Raw genomic sequence first — 19,559 nt, 5'->3', positions numbered from 1 at the left:
GTAAGCTGAATAAACCCTTTCCTCCCCAACTTGCTTCTTGGTCATGATGTTTGTGCAGGAATAGAAACCCTGACTAAGACACTAACCAATGGTCGCTCAGTCCACGCTACAGTTTGCTATACAGTCTGGCTTCCTCATCAAGCTGGCTCTTTCCGCCTGTACCTCTGCCAGGCTAGACTGTTGTCTGCATTTGCCTTGTGTGTCTAGGAAAACAGATCAATGTTTGGTGGAGTTCCTGAGTTTCAGAATCTGAGAGAAGGCCGGTCTGTGGTCTTGGGCAATCTGGCTCTGTCCCTCTTAAGCTTCTACTTGTGCTTTAAATCGGGACTCTAAAATGTCACCCACCTGATGCGTGTGCCGTTTTAGATGAAATAGGCCAAGGCAGGTCAGGCAATACAGCTGGACACACTGGCCATTCAGCTGCCCCTTTAAGAAGATATGGTGACAAAGAGGACTGAGGCTCAGGAAGGCTGTGACCGTTGAGAACAGAGTAGTTGGTGCCTACCTAGGTCTCCCTCTCTTTCCTTGGGTTGTGGTAGAGCAACTAAGAAGAGTGGGAACAAGTGCCTGTTTGGAGATCAGGATCCAGCCAGATGACTTTGAGCAGGCCACTCCAGGCTCAGTTTCTAGGTCTGCATAGGTGGCTGAGCACACTGACCCAGCCAGCTTCTGGCTTCAGTCCTTCTCTGGGTGCTGAGGGTCGGTCTGATCCTAGTACTGGAAGGCTGGGAAGACTGCAGCACCTTCTGCTTCTTTCCTGTGCTTCCTTTGGCCTGATTCCCACTGGACCTGGTTTAAGGGTGGAGCTGAGAGGAACTTGTTCTAGGCTGGGGACAGGTCTGGATAGAAATGTGGACACATCTCCTGTAGGCTGCCCTCCTCCTCCTCCTCCTCTGCCATCTGGAAGCTGGCTGGCCCGAGGACCCCAAGGCCCTGGACTGGGCTTTGACAGAGCTCTGTCCGGTCAATGCAAATGGAGGGCAGTGATTTATGGAGAGAATTCTTCCAATTATCAGCTTCCCCAATTTCTTGCTTTATGGCCAGAGTTGAAGGCAGATGTTTGGATAATGTCCCCAGAGTCCTTAGCTGGCTTTCCTGGGCCAGAGAAGATGATGGAGACCTCAGTGTCATTCTGTGTGAGACAGATGTGCCAGATTTCAAGTGGTGGGGGAGAGCACAGGCCTTGGCAGGCTGCCCTTCAGATGTACCTAAGGATGCAAGGCTCCAGACTGAAGCCAGTCCTGGTCGCCTCCCCTGGGAAGCCTCCTCTGAGCTTTGTGAGCATCTGGATGGATTCTCAGGGGTCCAGATCCCCTGGACCACGCTAGTTCTGTCCCTCCCAGACTAAGCTGCTCCTCCGACCAGTCTGTGGTCAGCCTGGCATGATCAGCTTCAAATGAGACAACTGCTTCTGATAAGCATTGCCTAGTTCCACTGGCCAGGCTGGTGGTTCCACTACAGAAAGCTGAGGAGCCCAGGATGTGGTAGACATGGCTCCATAGCCTCATGCTCTCTGTACCGGGCCAGCCCACAGTAGTCTCTCACTGAAATAGCTGGAGAAGAGGGCCTTGTCTCCAAGTTGAGGGGCTGGTCCTAGGAAAGCAGGTAAGAAGGCCTCTGGCCAGAATATTTACACAGCATCAGCCCAGCCTAGACCTGCTGGCTCTGTGTCATCTCATACTTTGTCCTAAGCCCCACTGGCCCTACCTCCCCAGCCTCTGAGTCCTGTGCTGGTAGTAAGTGGGGCAGGACATAGCTGAGCCTGACAGGTACTGGCAACTGCACTAGGCATGCCTCTACTCAGGTGGCTGTTTGTCACTGCTGTTAACTTCACAGGGATAAGAGGCACCCTCTTTCGGGCAGCCCTTTTCATGGGCAATCCAGCTGTATGCAAGGTAGGAGTAATTAAATACATGGTGGGGTGGGGGATGTCACACCTATAGACAACATTCTGTCCAATGGACTTCACCCAGATCATTTCACAGACCCCTGTTCTAGCCCTAGGTGGGTGCTTCTGGTGTGTGTGTGTGTGTGTGTGTGTGTGTGTGTGTGGCTTCCCTGAGGGCAAGAGGAGAGAAGAGATGTGGGAATGTATCTCTAACCAGAGTCACCTCTGCAGCTGCCCTGAACTCATAGAAGGAATAGTTTGTTATTCCCTGCACTTAAAAATAAGCATTCTAAGTCAAATATTTATTTAAAATAAATATTTAAAAACCTTGAGATACAGTCACATACCATACAATCTACTCATTTAAAGTACCCGTCAAGGCATTGTTTAAAGTGTTCTGAATTTTGTGTAGCTGTCACCACAGTCAACCTAAAAACACTTACAGCACTTCACAAACACGCCCATCTCTCTTCAGACTCTCCTCTCCAGGCAATCACAATCCACTTCTGTCTTCATTGGCTTGCCCAGCCAAGATGTTGCATTGAGATAGACGGCTATAGTATCTCTTACTCTGGCATCTGTCCCTGAACGTGATGTTTTCAAGTTTACCCATGTAGCATGGATCAGCACACCATTCTGTTTTCTCATGGCTGAGTTATGTTCTGTCGTATGAACAGACCCCATTTGGTAACCAGTGTGTTTTTAAAGGATGACTCGGTCTTAATACAGCTCTGAGTTGGTGGGGTAGGGGTGAGGGTGAAGGATGGGGGGAAGGGCACTGGTGGGGAATGTAAACAGAAGCAGCTTCCCAGAGGCCCTCGGGATCAAGTTAGAGGCTGAGCCTAGCTGCTGGGTGATATCCTTTCCTAAGTAGCTGGTGGGACACCGAGAGGCTTGCAAGGGTGGGGTCTCCTGGGTTTCCTGGAGCTTCTCTTCTCTTTCCAGACTCTGAGAAATTACAGAGTGAGAACAGGGCTCATCCAAGGCAGACAAGGCTCTGCCTGGAGGAGGCCACGGAAGGAGGTGGGAGCTCTGGAGCCTCTTCAGTGTCTTCTTTGAGGAGTCTCTGCTTTGAGGAGCAGATCTGAGGCCTGGAGGAGCCTTGCAGGCAGATCAGGAAACTGGACCAAGATTAGAACCAGTGTGATTGATAAGAGCCCAGGGATTAGAGGAAGGACAGCTAACTATTTCTTTAATCTTGCTCCGATTGTCTTTTCTTTTTTTTTTTTTTAAAGATTTATTTATTATNTGTAAGTACACTGTAGCTGTCTTCAGACACTCCAGAAGAGGGCNCCAGATCTCGTTACAGATGGTTGTGAGCCACCATGTGGTTGCTGGGATTTGAACTCTGGACCTTCGGAAGAGCAGTCGGGTGCTCTTACCCACTGAGCCATCTCACCAGCCCCCCCCCCCATTGTCTTTTCAAACAGTGATTTCTAACCTTGTTTACTCTGTGTAGCACTGTTTTCTGGAGAATGGAGTCCTTTTCGTCAAAGGAAGAGCCCCTTTCTGCTAATTCTTAGGTCCAAAGGTCCCACAGGGGTCTCAGATAGAAGCCCTGAGCTTCAAGGAGTGACCTATCCATATCACCATCCACACAAGCTGAATGCTGATCCCACTCTAGGGATCCCTCAGCCTCCAAAAGAAAGCAGAGCAAGGAAGTCAGAGAAGCGCCTCGAGAATAGCTCTTGCTGGCAGGTGCCTCGCAGGAGCCAGCCTTGTTACTGCAGCAGTGAGTCCCTCTTGCAGTCCATCCACCTACAAGATGACCTCACAGGTTGACAGGGGTTGCTTAACCTTCCAAGGTTGAGGAGCAGCCCAGAGGGCTGGGGACAATCGTGTTGTGCTTTCCCTGTGAGTCAGCACGGCCCACCTGAGAGCTGTAATGTGTCTTCACAGCTCTCAGCAAGGCCGGGCCCAGTGCTTGCTTTGCTCTGCATGCACATGGTATGTCAGGGTCCCTGTCTCAGGAGCTAGAACGGGTTCCTTGGGTCAGTGCTCTCTCTGCCTGCCAGCTTCCGTCTTGTTGACCTCAGCTGACTCTTACCACACAGTGGGAGAGGTCTTCGAATCCTGAACCATGGAGCTGTGGACGGAGAAGTTAGATTTAGAAATCTGGTTGCTTCTCTCTTCTCCTGAAGAGATGAAGTAAGGGACAAGGATAAGCCTCGTCTGCATTTTCCTGCAAGACCAGGCGGCTCTGGCAGCTGGCAGGGTCAATGCATTTGTCGCCTGGGTACTGTACCTCTGAGCAGCTGTAAATTGCACACCCCATGAGCTGGCACCTGCTGCTGCAGGTCACTCAGGCACCTCAAGCAGGTGGCCTCCTAATGAAGTGACTGCAGGACAGGGACCCTGCTGTGAAGCCAGGCACCTCTGCAGGGGTGAGGTGGTCAGATAGAGAGAGGAGGTACTCCTGACTGTTCCTGCGAAGGCCACCTGCGGCTGGGCAGCCAGGTCATGGCAGCAAGGGAATGCCTGTGAGTGATCCAAGCGGCAGCCAGGTCATGGCAGCAAGGGAATGCCTGTGAGTGATCCAAGCCCTTGGCGCTTCTCTCAGCCGCCTGTCTACTGTGTGCTTATGGCCTTGTCACCGCCTAGGTCACTACTAAGTCTGTCTACCCACACTCCGAGGGAGGTGGGCAGGGGCCAGCAGGAGTCTTGACAATTATAGAGGATGGAGGCAAATCAAAACACTTAGAACTGTTGCTGGGCTTGTTTTTTTTTTAATTACTTATGTGTGTGTTTGTACATGTGTATGGGGGCAATGTGCAGTTTGTGGCACATGTGTGGAGTGTGTTGAGTCACACTCAGGTCTTCAGGCTTAGTAACAAGCACCTTTGTTGGTTCTTGAGGAACAGTCCTGTAACATGGCGGTGTTGCTGTCTGGGCTCTGGCTCTCTTTGGAGGCTAAGTTGCCCAGAGGATTGTCACTGGGAACTAGCCAGACAAGACCAGACACTGGCTGGCCTTTAATGGTCCGTGGAACTCAGGGCAGATACCTTCTCTTAGCTTCGTGTCTGTGTCTGTAAAACAGAGATAAAATATCCACCTTCAAGGGCAGCTTGCAAGATGAAAGGAGACAGGTTAGATCAAAGGTCGGAGCACAGTGTGGCCATGCAGGTGGCCTCCAGGGTCCTGCCTCCATGGACACACCCATATATTGTCCTCTCCTACACTGAGGAGCTAGTAGGGTGTTGCAAGTGACATGGTGTCACTTTTAAGTCAAAATTATAAAAGACAGTGTGGCTTCCACCGTTCTTTCTCGTGGATGGATTGTTCCAGGAAGCTGCTGTCTTGTGAGGGGTTTTAGGAAAGTCTCCGGAAAATTCTAAAATTATAGTGAGGTACAGAGGTAGACCTTTGGCCATCAGCCTACACCTGATGGCAGTCACATGAGCGAGGTTTTCAAAAGTGGCTTTTCTAGCCCCAGCCAAGCTTTTAGATGATCGAAACCCCTGCCTTGGCTGACTTGTTGATTGTGACAGGCTGAGTGACCCAGAGCAGAGCCACCAGCCGGGCTACTCTAGGCTTGCTTCTTTCTTTATTCCTTCCTTCCTTCCTTCCTTCCTTCCTTCCTTCCTTCCTTCCCTCCCTCCCTCTCTCCCTCCCTCCCTCTCTCTCTCTTTCTTTTAAATATTTATTTATTTTATGTGTGTGAGTACACTGTAGCTGTACAGATGGTTGTTAGCCTTCATATGATTGTTGGAATTGAATTTTTAGGACCCCTGCTTGCTCCATTTGGCCCTGCTCGCTCCAGTCAACTCTACTTGCTCAATCCCTGCTCACTCCGGCGCAAAGATTTATTATTATACATAAGTACACTGTAGCTGACTTCAGACACACCAGAAGAGGGCGTCAGATCCCATTGCAGATGGTTGTGAGCCACCATGTGATTGCTGGGATTTGAACTCAGGACCTTTGGTAGAGCAGTCAGTGCTGTTACCCATTGAGCCATCTTGCCAGCCCCACTCTAGGTTTCTTAATCAGCAGAGACAGTGTGAGGTAGTGAATGGTTATTGACTGAACCATTATTTGTGTGTGTGTGTGTGTGTGTGTGTGTGTGTGTGTGCACGCGCTGTTTTACACAGCTGTAGGTACCGTGTCCAGGACTGCAGACCTCTCAGCTCCCTTTCTTCTGACCAGAGGATCTGTTTATGCTGCAGAACGGTTTTATCTGCTGACTGCAGAGGTGCCTCTCAGCAGCTCTGATATGAACCTGCAGGTCTCCATGTCCACAGCAGGGGTCCCATTAGGATCCATGCTGTGCTGTATCCATGGCCTGGACGGTCTCAGCTATGCCCCAGCCTCATGGAACTGGCAGCGGTTGATCTGAGTCTGAGTGCTGATGAGGAGATGGAGGGCACAACCCAGCCCTGGAGCCGTGATGACGGGTTTCTCAGCCTTGTTTGATGAACGGTTGTAGTTGGGGGTGAAGCAGGGCTGTCTGGGCCCTTGTGGGTGTGGAAGGAAGAGTCTGCCCTCTTCCACCCTTCGTTCTTCTCCCTCAGCTCAGCTTCTAGGCTGCTGGAGGTGCCAGCCTTGCTTCCTTGTTTCTCACTGTGTTGTCCAGACCCCACCACCTCACACTGAACTTCACAGAGAGTACGTAGACAGATGTGCCCTTTCAGGTGCCCCTCAGCCTCACCGGAGAGGAAGCGTGACTTCTTTTGCTCACCTTCTTCTTGCCTGAGAAAGAAGGAGCCCGAGAAAGACAAACTAATGCTCTCAGCTTCCCGAGGCCCTGCCACCTGAGCCCATTGTACATGCTTAAGGATGGCTGTGAACCAGGCAGCACAGACCATTGCTTGTGCATCCACAGCGCCGGCTCTTAACGGTCGGCTGCCTTGAGCCTTTGAGTGTTTTCAGGCATCAAAGATACCAGGATAAGGGAAATGCAATTCCTGGCTTGCTTTTTTAGCCAGAAATAGACATATAGACACTGCCCAACAGTGGCTGACGTTTGTGGGATACTCACTTTGCAATTCAGTGACCAGGCCGATGGAGAACGTTGGGCGATGGAGATGAACGGAGAAGACACAGAGGCCAGATGGAGAAAGATATTTCTAGAGTAGGCACCATTGTCACAGAAGTGACACTGCATATGGTTCCCTGGGAGACCCCAAGTTCTTACTGCTGTGCTTCATGCCTGTCCTCCTTTGAGGTTTGCTTGAAAGGCATCTTGTTCATGAAGTGTGCCCGTTCTTATCCTCCTCCTAATAGAGCATCCTCCCCCACCCCCAACCCCACCCCCGCCCCCAAGGTTTTCCGAGGTTTGTTGGAAACACCTGTAAACCTTCATGGGCTTTGGTGCTTTTCTGAGGGTGGCAGTCCGGGAAGTGTTTGTTTACCGTTTACATTATTTCACATTTGCTTATTTAAGCTCTGTGTCTCTTCTTTCACCCAGAAGCACTTGTCACTCCCACCTTTACCTTACTTCCGGCTGCCACCTCCTAAAGCCACCAGTCAACTTTTTAGATGCCACTCCTGTGTCTAGTGTATTTTGGGCACTGGCAATTGATCAAGGAAGCCACATGAAATCCCTAACTAAAGTACACTCTCTGATTCTTGTGGTGGTTTCAATGAGAAAGGCCCCCATAGGCTCATATATTTGAATATTTGGTCCCTAGTTGGTAGAAATATTTTGGGAAGGATTGGGTGCCCTTTGGGTTTTTAAAAGCCTAAACCAGCCACCCCCCCCAACATCTGCCTCCAACTTGTGGCTAAGCACTCAGCTAGCTACTGCCCTGTGTGCCTGCCTACTTCCATCATCCCCACCATGCTGGTAGCGGGCTCCTCCCGGGCAAGTGTAAGTAAGCTCTCAACTCATGCTTTCCTCTGTTAGCCGCCTTTGTCATGATGTCTCTTCACAGCAGCAGAACAGTGACTAATAAGACAATCGTGTAAATGCAGGAAGGAAAGCAAGCAAGGAAAGGGAACAGGGAGAGTTTTAGGTAGGGTGGTCAGAGGAGGAATCTCTAGACATCTACATAAATCTGTGAAGAAAGTTGTGTGCCAACCAGGAAACCACCAGCAGCAGCAGCAGCAGCAGGGACAATGGCCCCAGGATGGAAGTATGCTTAGCAAGTTTGAGAAACTGCAACTGGGACAGGAAAGGCCATGAGAAGGAGAGAGAGAAGCCATCCAGGGGGGCTCCGGTCATGGCGAGGACTTTGGACTTGATTCTAAGTGTGAAGGGACTCCCGGGAGGCTCCCGATGCAGTGACATTATTCCCTGTGCATCTATAGCTTAACCTGCTCCCCACGGGCCCCTCATGGAAGCAAGAGTTAATGGGACCCACTTTAGAAGTTCTGTTCGTGGTAGCCTGGGAGTCACCAGCTGGGACTTTCTAGGTATTTCTAGAGACTTGCTTGGAAGGCAAACGAGCACCACCCCACCAAGTTGGAAGCCTGTTCCCCTCCCCTCCTGCTGTGCACACAGAATCTTCCACCTGTGTGAAAAACCCTCGGCATCCCTGGGTCTCAGATCTTGGGAAATCTAAGCCAGGAGTGTGGAGACCTTCCTTCAGCACCCTGTCCTGACTCTGAGGGGGTTAACTGTATTATTCTACAGTAACCTAAGCAGCGAGCCTAAGGGAATGTAGTATAGAGTTTTTAGTCCTGACACTGGCTAGAACTAAGATGCCCCAGGCCTGTCCTACCGTCCTGTGGAGTTCTCAGGACCAGTACTGAGAGTTTAGTTTCCCTCAGGCTTTCTTTCAAAGGTTCATGCAGTCCCCATGTCAGAGGTGTGGAAGCACTTGGGGTCACCCTCTGCCAGCTCCAGGCTTCCCTGTGCCTCCTTCCCTGCTTGTTTCTCTTGATACATGGAACAGCAATGACCCAGCTCGGGCCTGGAGAAGTGGAACAGGGTTTGAATGCAGTTCGGATCACCAGCTCCTAGCTGCGTGACCTGGGGGCAAATTACTAACCTTTTCCAGGATTTGGTTTCCCCATATGCAAAATGTGGAGCAAAGGATCAAGTCTGTTCATCCGCATGGGGTGAGCCTTAGTCGAGGGTCCCAGGGTGGCCCTGCCTCTGGCCAGCCTTGGGTGATTAGTGTTACAGCCTTGAGCTTTCTGGGATGGTTGCCCTGATCCTCTTAAGAAGAGCATTCCTGCCTGATGGGGAGATTACGGTCATAATCCGTTTGTCCTTTCCATTTATGACCTGACCAGGGCCCTGCCATATGCTAAACACTATTTGTGCGTCATTTGTATAGTCCTTGGAAAAAAAAAAAAACGGAGAGCTATGTACTCTACACAGTGTAGAAGAAAACCTGAGGCTCGGAGGGACGAGTGAACTTGCCAAGGCCTTCTAGCTGGTTAACGATAGTGCCGGCCCTTGGCAGTCCTCTGTGAATGGCCTCCCTCCAGCCAGGAACAGCCACAGGACTGGGTGCTTGTCATGGACAGTCTAGGCTCTGGGTCTCCTGTCCTTGCCATGATATCCCCTCCCTGGCCCCCGGTGACCTTCCCTGCCTCTCTCTGACTATAGATGGTCAGAGAGGGATTCTCTGTAAAAACACAAATAAACAAAAGAAGCAAATTATGTAACATCTGGGTCAGTGACTTCCAGAGAGGACATGGCCAGTGCAAAGGCCCCCTAGTTCCTCAGAGAAGGTATTGCCTGGGTCTTCACAGTCCCTGCTGCCCTCTGGCATCAGAGAAACAGGGAATCTTGTTTCCAACATACTGACCAACACAAGGAGCCAGCCCCTGGAAGGAAGGGTGCTGCACCAGTCACCATGGAGTGGCTGGCCGTGCTTCGTGTTCCCAAATGGCACTTGAGATGTAGCTTTCTGTTGTCTTGTGTTCTTACAAGACGTTTTTGCACACAATGTAAACTTTTCTATGCTAGCCATTTGCAAGCCCAGGTGTCAGTCGCATGGACTGCATCCATGCTGTGTGGCATTACTCTGCCTGCTTTCTCTTCCCAATAGACACTCTACCCATTAGTGAGCGCCGTGCCCTCCCATCCTGTGCTGTCTGTGGATGTCCCTCTGCTGGACGGGCCACATAAGTGGTCCATAGGACCTGTGGTCCTATCTGGCTTCTCCCACTAAGCAGCATGTTCGCTGGGCCCGTCCATGTTGTTGGGGTAGACATTTCTAAACAGGCAGTGTCTGTGCTATGTCACAGAGTACTGCAGGAGGGAGATAAAAAAGTGAGGTCCTGCCACCTGCACCACGAGAGGTGGCGGAAACTCACACGGCCCTGCTTGGGTTCCTCAGCTGGGGCTTCTAGACAGGCACACCTGGACACCGACAGACTCTGTTCCACTCCCCACCCCACAGCTTGCTCCACACTGCACAGGGTCCTGGGGTGTGCGCTTAAGAGTGTCTCATCTCTGCCTTGCTTCCCATCTGTGAGATAGAAAGAATCCTCTGTGGTCTGACTGAGCCGAGGGTCAGTCCTGTGGGCCAGGTCGGAAGGGGGTGGGGGTGGGAAAGGCTGATGGTGAGCCTTACACTGTGATCGTCTTATTTATTAAAAATTAATTGAGGGGCTTTGATGCATCCGGACTTGAGAGGAGCTGACAGGTCATGCGGTCTCTGAAAGCACAGGGCTGGTAATCCATTTTAAAAAACATTTTCTTCTTCTTCTTTTTAATTTAATGGAGGAAATCGTTAGCTGGGAGAATGGTGGCACTGATTTATCTCTGTTTTGGGGAGGGGGGGCAGGAGAGAAGATCACCTCTAATTGCCGCTTGTTCTAGAAACACGCCAGCCAGACATTCCCATCGGCTGGGACTGCTGGGTTCTTATGGGGATTGCATCACGCTTTCTTTTCTTCAGCCCCCGGGGGTGGCAAGGGGCCCTCAGGGTGCAGGTGGGTGGCCCTGGTGTCAGCAGCAGATCTTCACAATAGGAGCAAAGCTGCTTCTGTGCACAGGTCCCTCAAGTGAGCCTGAGAGGGGTTCAGTGTGTAATGCTGGGGGATGGGGGGCGGTTCCCTAGATAGCCTATGTCTAAGACTTCATTCCCAGGGAAACAGGAGCAGGACCCCCCATCTGGGAAAAAGGACTACGTGCCTTCTCTGGGGCTTCATCCGGTTCCAAGGGGAGGCAACTGGGTTCACCCTAAAAATAACCAAAGATGCAAACAGCCAGAGAGTGCAAATGTTTTTCGTATCTGTGGGCCCGAGCATTTAAAGGTACAGCTGTCCTTCCACCATCACAATATGTCTTTCCTAGAGCAGAGAGTAACTTTGGGGTAACCCGGGCTTTATAGGATCCCCATCTTCTAGCCCCGCAAGTTGAGGTCTGCCTGGGCTGCTGTGTGAATGCCTCCTCTCTAGAGGCACCACACACCTGGCAGAGGATGTCACAGGCCCCAAGGCCCATCACAAGATGGGGGGCAGGCAGACCCAGCCAACTATAGCCATACCATGAAACCTCCTGGATACAAAGGTGAGGTTCTCCTGACTTCAATTTACCAAGTCCATCCAGCCAGAGGAAAAAAATGGGTAAAGTAGTTCTCAGAGAGAGGATGGCTATAAATAGCTAGGCAGGATATGGAAAAGGTGAGAGGCGAATTGCTGCCAAGGTTGTAGGCCCAAATGCAGAGCAGGGCTGAAGGTCTAGCCCTCAGCCTACCCGGGCTGTTGTCCTGGCTTCCGAAGGCTCTGCTCCTTAGATGAAATGTGTGTTCTAGGCACTTCCTGGCCTCCCACTCTCTTCTCTGCCATACCCTGAGACTGCCTGAGGCTCCTAGGCCCCTTTACATTACAACTGGGACCCTTGCACGGTGGTACAAGACTTTAATCCCAGCACTCAGGAGGCAGAGACAGGAGTTCTAGGCCAGCCAGGGCTATAGAGTGAGACTCTGTTGAAGAAACAAACTAATAAACTATGATTAGGAACTTTTGGTTCTCTAGTCAATTCTCCCTGATATGCCACATCTGAGGGGGCATCCTGAAGGGGCTAACCCTATAGGAGAAGCCATTGTGAAGTTTAGGGGAGAGTCCTGCCACACTGACTATGGCCACATCTTAGGGTGGAGGGCTTGGGCTCCAGGGCAAGAAGCTTTGTCGTTGGGTAGGACCAGGAGCTAAGGTCTGCCTATAAATCAGGGCCTGACACAGACATGTGAATTGAGGTACTTGCTCTGCAGCTTCTCCATCTATCTACCTGTCATTCATTCAGCTATCCAGTCATCCATCTTTCCCCATTCACTTATCTGTCCATTCATTCACCTATCTGTCTGCGTACTCACTCATTATTTATCCATTTAAAACATTTGTTCAGTGCCTGTTGTATGCCCAGTATTCTCCCAGGCGTACCCTGGGACACAGCAGTGAATACAATCACCCTAGAAGTCTCCATCTAGTACGTGAGGTAGACAGTTGTTTTTTTTTTTTTTTTTTTTTTTTTTGTGTGTGTGTGTGTGTGTGTGTGTGTGGCTTTGGTTTTTGAGACAGGGTTTCTCTGTGTGCGCCTGGCTGTCCTGGAACTTCCTCTGTAGACCAGACTGGCCTCGAACTCAGAGATCCACCTACTAGATTAAATCCCAAGTACTGAAAACAAAGGCATGTGCTACCCTGCCCAGCATGACAGACAGTTTTACAGAGGAACATGCTACGTACGGCGCAGAAGTGAAAGAAGCCAAGCATAGCAGAACCATGATATATAATTCCATGCGCTGTAATGACGCCATAAAGTGGTCACTGGAGTCAGATCCATAGAGACAGAAGTAAAATGGAGGGCAACAGGGGTGGGTTGGGTTGGGGAGTTGGTGTTTAATGAGTGCAGTTCTGGTTTGGGAAATGAAAAGGTTGTAGAGATAGTGGGGAGGACTGCATAGCCACGTTAATATCCTTAAGGCTACTGAACCAAGCACTTAACAAGCTACCAGGGTAGCAAATTAACATTTACCACCATTTGGAAAGCAAAAGCATCAAAGGACAGTAGACCGCATATTAGGTAAGGTTGACACCATGGAAACAATGAGGGGGTCAAGGGAAAGCCTGGGCAGGACTCAGAGTTAACTAAGTGGTCGAGAAGGCCTGAGTAATACGTGCTCAGGCAGAGGCTAGCGGGAGCAGGTTGTGCAGGCGCAAACGCCCTGCGGGAAGAGTTGGGCCCCAGTCTGGACAGCATGAGTAAGAGGCAGGGAGGCCACTGGGGATTCTAGCTGTGGGAGGCAAGATGTCCCTTCAGGTTTGTGGTGGGTCCCCTGGGCCTTCTGCTGCAGGAGCATGGGAAGCTGGGAGGCAAGGAAAGGTTTTGCAGGAAAAGAACAGACCTGTCCCCAGCAGTACCTGCCAGCTCAGAACAGAGCGACGGGGGCCATGTTTACAGTCGCCTCTCGGGTCTCAGGCATCGTTTCTACCAGAGTGTTCCATCCCCTTCTGTGGAAGGCAGAGTGCTGCATATGCCCAGCGAATGTCCTTCTGGACACCTCAGCTCTCTAGACTATTTGTGGCGCTAGACACTCTAGAGCCGTGTGAGGATCATTCACACTGTGCCATTCCCACAAAGAACTGTCCCACAGTACCACTCAGGGAATTAACAGCGAGAAGAAACTTCTGCACTTGCTCACTACAGATGCGATCCTTTTCCCCTCAATATTTTCCATTTCAGTCTGTGGTTAGTTGACTCTGGATGTGGAAACCACAGAGATTGAGGCCAACTGTGCCTGGTGGCTGTGTTTAAATTTGCCCTACTTGTGGGAGTCTTCATGGCCACCTTACTGTTATCCCACACATGCTAGGCAGGTTCATGTGGCCGGGGACAGGAGAGCAATGCTGTGCTCTATCTCTCATCTTTGCTGTTGTAACTTTGAGACAAATAGCTCTTTGCCTAGCCAGCACTGGAGGTCCCAGGGGAATGAGCTTGTACCACCAACCCCCCCACCCCCATCCCAGGATGGCCGTGGGCCTGGGACCAGCCTTGCTGGATGAGCCGGGGGGGGGGGGGGGGGGTGGGTGGGTGTAGAAACACCCTCATAGAAGCAGGTGGAATCTCTCACTTCAAGCCACAGCTCCACAGTCCAACTCTCTGGCTAACCAGCTTGCTCCAGGAATTCCCGGAGGGGGGGGGGAAGCACTTCACCCTCTGAGTGAGTCCTTATGCATCTCCTGAGGGAGAGTGTGGTTTCAGAGTGTGGTCTGGGTCACTATGAAGCCATCCATGCATTGGGAGTCTGGAGGGCAGCTGGGGGTGCAGGGGGTAGTCTCCCCGAGCACCTGACGCTCAGCCTAGCCTGGAACCAAGGTTGTATAACCACACAGGGTTCTGCTGACTCATGGAGATGGTAGGAAAGTTCCAATCCCACAGCCCCTGCCCAGGCATTCTGGGATGACATCAGGAGTTGCTGGGGGAGACAGGGGAAGGGAGTGGTTCTAGAACAGGGCAGAGAGGACGCTCCAGGCCTGAGGTTCAGAGACTCTTGTCATTATGGAGTCTAAGGAGCCTACTCCCCCGCTGCTATCTGTTTGGTTCCCTGAGAGCCCCACCACATACCCTCTGTCCTTCTAGATAGGCCTTGGCCCAGGCTGCAGCCGGAAGCCTCCCCACACCCCAGACAGCTCAGGTAAGTGGAGAGAGGAAAGGGAGAAGCAGAGGTTGGGGAGCTAAACTGTTCGTTTCCTCTACCTTTAGAGCCGTTCTGTCCCTGGTGATCCCCACAGCTCCGTGTAAGTCTTTCATTTCAATTGTCAACAAAAAGCAAAGCAACATTTTCTATCAGCACTAGCCACAGTTTGAGTGTCAGTGGCCACCTAGGCCCATGGGGTGACAACAGCCGCGCCTGGCTGGCAGAGCATACAGGGTGGGTATCCTCATGGACCGTTCACTTGGGCAGCATTGGCCTTGCCTCTGAAGCAACCCCATGAGACAGGGACCTAACAGCTTGTGACTAAAGGGGAATATTCACCATTCATACAGCCAGCAATGCCAGTGGCCCTGGAACTCAGCTTCATCTGTCAAAGAAGGTATGGAAGAGGGTGCCTGTAAATCCTCCTGCCCAGCTGGCAGCTTCCCTGGGACAGAAGAGACTGAGGCCACTTGGAGCCTTTTGCCTTTGTCCCCAGGCCAGACATAGGTGAGCCTTGCTGATTGGAAAGACGAGTGGATAAACATTTAATTTGGGGTGACTTGCAGCTTGGAGACTGAATGCCCCGGACACTTCTGCCATGAAGGAAGGAAGCAACCTACCTAGGGTACAACCTTGTATGAACTTTGAGAAAGAACATGATGATAAATGAAAGAAGCCAGTTCCGAAAGGTTGCATGCACTCCGAAATCCCATTCATAAGAAACACCCAAAGCAAGCGTGTCTGTGGGCAGTAGACTAGTGGTGATCGGGGGCTAGAGCGAAGCGTAACAAAACGGCTCTCCCATGGGTCTCCTTTCAGGGTAATGCAGATGTTTGCTACTAGATGCAGGTGGTAGTTGTACCACACTGTGGATAGACTTCATGTTACCAAACTATATGCTCTCAATTGATAAAAACAGTATATTCTTTGTTCTATTTTTTTAACAATAAAAAAGTGAGAGGAAACAGAAATCTGGGTAGTAAATCTATACGTTCCTTATAACATTTTTCTGATTTATTCATATACTGAGATATTTTCATAACATTGTTGGAATGGGGCAGGAAGAGGAAATGTTTTCTTGACTGCAGGCTTCAGAGGCAAGGTGGGGCATGATACACTCAGATGTTCCCTCAAAAGCAACAGGCCTGGGGGCACTGCTGTGGGCTCCAGCTTTGCCAGCCAAGTGCACAAGGGGAGGCAGGGCATTGGATGCTGCCCCAGTGCTTCCAACTGGATCTGGAAGGACACAGCGTCCACAGCTCAGCCTTCCCTACATCTGCCAGCATCACGATGCCCCAGAGCACAGCTCAGTAGAGAAAATGGTCCTGTCTCAGTTTGTACCAAGGAAATGAAAGCACAGAGATGTGACCAGACTGGCAATGGCCCTGTGATCTCCGGAGAGAGAAAAGAGACTCCAGCCAGGCTCCTGTCCTCCCCCAGCCTCTGCAGCCAGAGGCTGTGATGTGAGGCTGGGGGCAGAGCAGAGCCAGCCCTGTAGCGAGGTTTGCACAGCAGCCACAGAGAGGTTGGTAGTGTGCAGGTGGGAGATACAGCTCAATGTGGGTCTGGTCCAGGGTGCCCATGATCTGGTCTCTTCTTTAACCAGCAGGTGCCCAGCAGCCTCCCACCTTGGCTTCCTGCCTGGGTGGCTCTGGGCCACAGAAGCCTTCCTGTGGGTGGGCATCCCCTCCTTCCTGAGGGTGGGAAAGTATGACTCAGGGTTTGGTGGCTGAGTTTTAGAAACAGGAGGCAAGGACCGAAAGGCGATGCTTCTAAACCGCCTGGGGAGGGGACCGCCTGCCTGTTCCTGGGGCTTTGACCTTGGGTTGCCTGAGGTTAGAGGCAGTGGGAGGAGGCAGGTCCAGGGTCCCAGCTGTAGGACGGATGAGCAGCCTGATGCAGGGAAGCTTCCTGGGTTTTGCTTTTTCTCGGGGTGGCTGTAGTGGAGGGCTGTTTTCGCCCACCCACCGTCCAGCCATGCCCCACCCTGCCTCGGTGCGCAGGCCGAGGCCTGTTTGGGGAGGTTGCCACAGCAGAACTGTGGGATTGGCTCTGCTGACGCCTTCCCCTGGCATATGGCTCCTCCGCCCGCCTCGAGCTCTGCCAGCGGCTCCCCTTTCTCCATGGCAACTTAGCTCAGTGGTCCCAGTGGAGGAGAGAGAATCAATTCTCCCTCCTTCCCGCCCTCCTGCGCCTCTCCCCACCCCTTCCTCTCCCGCTTGCCTTCTTCCTTGCCTCTGTTGTCCCTGCGTGGTGGCTCCTCACACAGCCAAGGGACCGTGTGCTGGCACTTCCAGGCATGAGCTGACTGTAGCACTGCCGCGGGGCTGGGGGCGGCTCTCTGAGACCTGCACGTGGGAAGCCAGCAGAGTCTGCAGGATGGGGTTGCTGAGCAGGGCTCCAGCCAGCACCTGCTGCATGAGGCGCCAGCTCTGGTACTTTGGTGCCCCGCTCCCCTTACCTCATGTTGGCTTCCTGAAAGGTAATTTTCTGCTTCTTCTTGAACACGTCTCAGCCTTAGGCTAGGTTTATTAGCGAGGAAGGCTCCATCTGGTCAAGGGTCTGTTTGCTTTCTCTCCAAAAAGCTGGGATGGAGGGAGAGCTGGAAGGAGAGGCCTGGACTGGCCTGCTCGGGCACTGCCTGTTTGGGCAGAATTGGAGCGCACAGCTTCTCTCCTGAGTAGCTCCCAGGGTGGAGGACATTGCGCCGCGGTACTTCCAATTTTGCCTGTGATTGCTAGAGCACACACAGTCTGCTTTCCTAGAGTGTGGTGGCCCCAAGGAAAGAAGGCAATTTAGAGATGCTCACGTGCCCCCCAGCGGGCAGAGCTCTGGCTACAGGCTGCCTGGCTTGCTGGCTGACTAGTCTTCAATCCTCTGGAAATGGGCACTCCGTGTGGGAATGTTTCATCCCTCCACCAAGATTTCAAGAGGGTGCTATCAGGAGACCCGTCCCCGTCCCCCAGCTTATTTCAGGTGGATGGCCCTGCTGGCATGTCCTGTGCCCATCTTCAGACACCCCATATTGGCATGGGATCCTAAGACTGCTGTCTGGTGGGTGAGCACTCTCCATCTCTCTCCACCCTGGCAATGGCATTTGGAGGGGGAGTTGGTGATGTTGACCCCTCCACATCCCAGCCCAGGAGGCAGGCAGCACACCCCTCCCCATCGCCCCTCCTTCCTGTGCAGCTGGCAGTGGAAAAAAAAGAATCCTCCGTTGTCAACAAGAACATCTCCTGTGTTGATGGAAAGTGAGGGCCGAAGATACCGTATTTAGCACCCATTTCTTAGAAGATACAGGCTTGAATGGTGTCTGTGTGTAAGCCCTGTCTGATCTTTAAATAGAAAAAACGCACACCAAGTAGCCCTGTCTGACTCACGGGAGCATCAAAGTTTGGTGTGGTCGTAGGGAATCCGTACCCAACTCTGAAAGAGGTGCACAGCTCAGGGGGCTGCCTGCAGCGGTGTGGTCCTGAGTTGTCAGTGCAGAGGCTGAGTAGCTCTCCCAAGTACCTAGCCTAGAATATAGTAGAACTCAGGGTCTTGTCGCCGCGTCAGGTCGTGGCCACCTGATTGTGCTCTATTTTTGTGTCTGCGTTCTCCTTGACAGATTGCTCTAATAAGGGCATCAGAACCTCGACAGCAGCTCAAGGCCTGTGTGGCTCTGTGCTTGCCTGTGTCTCCTTCGTGACCCCTTCCTTTGAAACTGTGTGAGAGCCACGACAGACTGTGTTTCTAGTGCTTCCCTCCTGGTCGGCACCGAGCCCCAGTGAGCAGGGCAAGGAGGCTGTGTCCCCAGCAGCAGAGCTTCCAGGCTCTACACTTACTAAGACCCTCCCGGCATCTGGCGCTGCTGTGCAGGCTTCTCAGTGGCATTCATTACCCACGTCTGGGTTTGTTGGCTGGCTGTGAATTCTGATGATGCTGGAGAGGCAGTGTGCTGGTTTTGTTTTGTTTGCCTGAGAATGGAAAATATGATGTGACACGTAAAGGCAGGCCCTCAAGTACAGCTCTGTTCTCATCTCTGCTCTCAGCTTGGGTGGGGGGGCTGGTCTAGTGTTGCCACTGCCGCAGCCGCTGGCTGCTGTCGCAGCAAGTGTCCCTTTGTCCTGGAGTCTTTCATGTTCCCCCTGGACCAGCCAAGCCCCCATGCTGATCATTCAGTTGGCAAACCCAGAAAGGACAGCCAGAGCTGAGCCCAAGAAGATGTAGGCTCCACCTCCCACTGCTTGTATCCCAGGTAGACCCCGAGTGCCGCCCTCCAGCCCTGCCTCCTCCTATCCAAGTCCTTGCTTAGTGGATGCTCCTGAGTGTAATTGTGACTGCAAGATCGCACATGGTGCTGACTTACTTGAAAGCATCTTGGGGAGCTGCAGAGGGTGTGAGAGCAGCTTGGAGAGGTGGGAACCCTGGCTGCCGATGGCTTCAGCCAGTGAAAGTGTAGAAGGCTCATTCCAGGAAAAGTGGAATAATCACCGTATTGGCTGGCTTTCAGGCGGTGAGTGCTTCTTTCTTCTTTAATTTGACAGGAGTGCCGGGATTCAGGGAAGGGATGGCGGGAAGCAGGGGAGCCTGTGGTTCACACAGACTTCATGAGGCCCTGGTGCTGTAAGGGAAAAATTCGATGTTTTTCTCCCGTGCTACGTTGAGCATGGACAGGCAGGACAGGCAGCTCTACCCCGATTCGGGGATTCTGGGGCTCAGGATAGCATCTATCTGGGAGATTGGACATTTGTCCCCACCTAGGGCACCAGTGCAGAGCTCTTAAACAGTCTCTTGGTGTATGAACGGAGTGACCTTAAGTGTACAGGAAGAAGGAAGCTCATGAGTTAAAAACTCCCATGCTCTTGTTATTTTCTTGGACACATACATGCATATGCATGCACCCTTGTTCATCCTCTTCCTGTGTGTGCACACACATACCCATGCATGTGCACAGCCACATGTAAAGAAGCTTGAACCAGACATAAACACATGTGCCCCTTCTGCTAGCAGGAGCCCTTATATCTGTTGACATTCTGCTCATGCGCGCGTGATCTTACTAACTGTGGCCAGCACTGGCAGCATCACACACTTGTGCCTTTCCTCATTTCTTTTCAGCTCACTGTCTAAGCTGAGGAAGGCAGACTGCC

The 19,559-nt window shown here is 51.9% G+C and overlaps 1 protein-coding gene across 8 annotated transcripts in view; it reads left to right on the top strand.

The window, feature by feature from the left end:
* The window catches only part of Pitpnm2 (phosphatidylinositol transfer protein membrane associated 2), a 131,103-nt gene that overhangs the window by 45,199 nt on the left and 66,345 nt on the right, over window positions 1-19,559 (top strand). The window contains exon 1 of one of the 8 annotated variants that reach the window (XM_029477451.1): window positions 14,434-16,909. The exons of the other annotated variants lie outside the window; for them this stretch is intronic. The gene's annotated coding sequence lies outside the window, so the exon portion shown is untranslated. Of the gene's footprint in view, window positions 1-14,433; window positions 16,910-19,559 lie in introns of those variants that run through there. 8 annotated transcript variants of the gene reach the window in all.

The sequence above is a fragment of the Mus caroli genome, chromosome 5 (genome assembly GCF_900094665.2).
Source record: "Mus caroli chromosome 5, CAROLI_EIJ_v1.1, whole genome shotgun sequence".
Lineage (NCBI taxonomy): Eukaryota > Metazoa > Chordata > Mammalia > Rodentia > Muridae > Mus > Mus caroli.
This window is presented reverse-complemented; position numbering and strand designations above follow the sequence as displayed.